The sequence below is a fragment of the Bufo gargarizans genome, chromosome 5 (genome assembly GCF_014858855.1).
Source record: "Bufo gargarizans isolate SCDJY-AF-19 chromosome 5, ASM1485885v1, whole genome shotgun sequence".
Classification (NCBI taxonomy): Eukaryota; Metazoa; Chordata; class Amphibia; order Anura; family Bufonidae; genus Bufo; species Bufo gargarizans.
The window spans coordinates 485,437,317-485,441,593 of NC_058084.1; positions in this window are offsets into that span (position 1 = coordinate 485,437,317).

Sequence of the window (4,277 nt, forward strand, 5' to 3'; positions counted from 1 at the left end):
TACCCCGTCAGATAAACACCGTAATAATAAATAAATATATAAAAACTGTGCCCAAAAAAATGCAATTTTTGGCACCTTATATCACAAAAAAGTGCGATTAAAAAGGTGTATGTCCCCCGAAATAGTACCAAACTGTCATCTCATCCCACAAAAATAAGACCTTACCTAAGACAATCAGACAAAAAAAATAATAATATGACTCACAGACACTAAAATATGATTTTTATTTTATTTCTAATATTATTTTATTGTGTTAAAGTGAAATAACTAAAAAAAAAAAGTTTACATATTAGGTATCGCCGCATCTGTAACGACCTGCTCTATAAAAATATCACATAATCTACCACCACAGGTGAATGCTGTAAAAATAAATAAATAAAAATTGTACCAAAACAACCAATTTTTTGGTCACCTTGCCCCATAAAGTGTATAGGCAGACGATAGGCAGAAAAATAAAAAATAATATGGCGTTCAGAAAATGGAGACACAAAAACTATTTTATTTCAAAAATGCTTTATTATGTAAAACTGAAACACACATACAAAGAAAGTAGACATATTTGATATTGTCATGTCCGTAACAACCTGCTCTAAAAAAAATTGTCACATGATCTAACCTGTCAGATGAACGCTGTAAAAAGCAAAAAATTAATACTGTGCCAGAACAGCCATTTTTTGCTTACCTTGCCTCACAAAAAACGTAATATAGAGCGATCAAAAATCATATGTACCCTAAAATGGTTAAGAAAAAAAATTGTTAACTTATCCCGTAGTTTCCAAAATCGGGTCACTTTTTGGGAGTTTCTATTGTAGGGTGCATCAGGGGAGCTTTAAATGGGACATGGTGTCTAAAAACCAGTCCAGTAAAATCTGCCTTCCAAAAACCATACTGCGCTCCTTCCCTTCTGCACCCTGCCGTGTGCCCTTACATCAGTTTACCACCAAATGTGGAGTGTTTCTGTAAACTGCATGGTAATAGATATCTAGTTTTGTTTGGCTGTTAACCCTTGATATGTTACAGGAAAAGTTGAGGAGAAAGGAAAATCTGCCCAAAAAGTGAAATTTTGAATTTTCATCTCAATTTTCCTTTAATTCTTGTGGAATATCTAAAGGGTTAACAACGTTTATAAACTCATATTTGAATGCCTTGAGGGGTGTTGTTTCTAAAATGGGGTCATTTATGTGGGGTTCTATTATGTAAGCCCCACAAAGCGACGTCATAACTGAAATGGTCATAAAAAAGTGGGTTTTGCAAATATTCTTAGAATTTTAGAAGCAATTTTTTTTTAAGCCTTCTAACATTCTAAAAAAAAAAAAAAAAATTACATTTACAAAATGATGCCAACATAAAGTAGACATATGGGTCATTTTTTTTTTTATAATAAATGTTTATTAAGTAGTTAGATAAAAACAGTTTCTTCATAAATTCATACATAATAGATACAATATCCTTCTCCAAATTTAAAATCACCAGTCATTCATTTTTCAAGATGCAATTTTTTTAAGGGTATACATACAGTCCTTAATTATAGAAACAACCTACCAAGCATCCCCTCATCCCCTCCCTCCCCCAAAAATTTTTTAAAAAAATTCTCATTACCAAAAACCATTCTCTTTACCTCTCTCTCTCTCGCCCCATCCCCAAGCAATCCTCTATTCATCTATTTAAAGCCTCATGCACACGACAGTATTTTTTCACGGTCTGCAAAAACGGGGTCCGTAGGTCCGTGATCCGTGACCGTTTTTTCGTCCGTGGGTCTTCCTTGATTTTTGGAGGATCCACGGACGTGAAAAAAAAGCCAAACGGAGCCAAACGGATCCGTCCTGAATTACAATACAAGTCAATGGGGACGGATCCGTTTGACGTTGACACAATATGGTGCAATTGCAAACGGATCCGTCCCCATTGACTTTTAATGTAAAGTCAGGAGTCCCTTTTATACCATCGGATCAGAGTTTTCTCCAATCTGATGGTATATTTTAACTTGAAGCGTCCCCATCACCATGGGAACGGCTCTATGTTAGAATATACTGTCGGATATGAGCTAGATCGTGAAACTCAGATCCGACAGTATATTCTAACACAGAGGCGTTCCCATGGTGATGGGGACGCTTCAGGTTAGAATATACTAAAAAACTGTGTACATGACTGCCACCTGTTGCCTGGCAGGTGCTTCCAGGCAGCAGGGGGCAGACCCCCCCCCTGTTTTTAACTCATTGGTGGCCAGTGCGGCCGCCCCCCCTCCCCCCTGTAGTTAACTCATTGGTGGCCAGTGGGCCCCCCCTCCCTCCCCTGTAGTTAACTCATTGGTGGCCAGTGGGCCCCCCCCTCCCTCCCCTCCCTGTAGTTAACTCATTGGTAGCCAGTGGGCCCCCCCTCCCTCCCCTGTAGTTAACTCATTGGTAGCCAGTGCCCCCCCCCCTTCCCTCCCCTGTAGTTAACTCATTGGTAGCCAGTTAGCATCTTATGCTGGTCCCCCTCATGGCCCTATGTGTCCCCTCATGTGTCCTAAACTGCGCACATAACTGTCTTTGCGTGTAAAGTATGTTACTCCTGTGTGAAACAATCTCTCTCCTATTTTTAGCGTTATACTACCCTACCTCCTCACTTTCTGTCGCACTGCTAATGACGTGAGGAGGCGTTCCTGAGTTTTGACGATCTGCGCATGCGCAAACAGACAGTTTATGGAAAATCTCAGCGGAGTTCAGCTTTACACCGGGACACTGCGCATGCGCAGGAGAGCCTTAGTAGGGAAATATTACGGCCCAGTGCGCAAGCGCGGCTAACTCCGGCCGGCGCATGCGCAGTGTCCCGGTGTGAAGCTGAACTCCGCTGAGATTTTCCATAAACTGTCGGTTTGCGCATGCGCAGATCGTCAAACTCAGGGAAATCTCACGAAGTAGGGTAATGTAACGCTACAATCGTGCAGCCCTAATAGGAAGCCTCAGGCGACCCCCCCGGAAAGGGCCGATCGACCCCCAAAAGGGGCGCGACCCCTAGGTTGAGAACCGCTGATCTAAAGGCTTAAATGACTGTGATCGGCATTATTGCCGGTCGTGGACATTAGCTCTGGTGTTTGAGACGGTGCCATGTTTAAAAAACCTCCCAGCCAGGAGCGCATCTTTAACGAAGCAAGGTGATGCGGCATACCCACAGCATAAACTGACTAGCACTGCCGGTTGTCAGTCTGCAGCATACCAGTTTATGTTGAGAGTTTTAGGCCACTGCACATGTTGTGGAATATGTGCGGTTTTTCAGCGCGGATTCCCGTGCAGAAAAACCGCAGTTTAGTACAGCACCAGCAGAGTGTATGACATGACACTAATCTCATGTACACCTTTTCTTTTTCATGCTGAAATTAGCCTGTCATGTGCATTTCCAATGAAGAGTAAGACCTGCGGCAGAACCGCATCTAATCTGCACCAAATTCACAATTATATTCGGATATGGTGCAGAAACGCACATAAATCTGTACAGAAATTAGTGTGGATTTTACAGGCGCGGACAATGATGAATGAGACCGGGCTTCTGGCCCCGCCCACAACACGCCCACTTTCCTAGACCTGGCTTGAGCAGGGGGGAGGGAAAACGCAGATTACGGCGCAAATAACCAATCTTTGCCAGAAATACACCTAGTATAGCCATATTTCTGATAGTAAATGAGTTTATTATTGGAAAGGGGTGTTTGTTTATTTGAAACTTTTTTTTTTTATTATGAAAACCACTTTCAAAAAAAAAAAATTTACTTTTATTTTTGTCCTACTGTGGGACTTAAACTTTTTGAAGTCTGATCCCCCCTGCAATGCATTACAATACATTAGGAGAGGAAGCCTCCTCCCTCCACACACTGCGGCATACAAAGGGTTAAAGCTCCAGCATGGGTGTATGCACTGATGCCGACCTATACAGCAGGGGCTCGGCTGTCAGAACCACCATTCTTCATTAACATATTCATTAGCAATATTGTTAATATTATTACCACCTTCACCCTCTTGAGCATCACTAGTCATCGGCCATCATCATCCCACATCATTTCTCATCAATTATCATAAATCATTACCGTTACTTATAATACTTCATACATCATCCTCTCCAATCATTCCTCACACTTCTCCAGCCATCATTGTTAATCGGTACTATCATCAGTCATCATCCACCTCAATAATTTATTGTATATATTTCCATCCATATCAATCATCATCAGTCAGTAACATCATCCATCATCAATCATAATCATCATCATTCTTCACAGAAATAACTCAATATAAAGTGCGAGG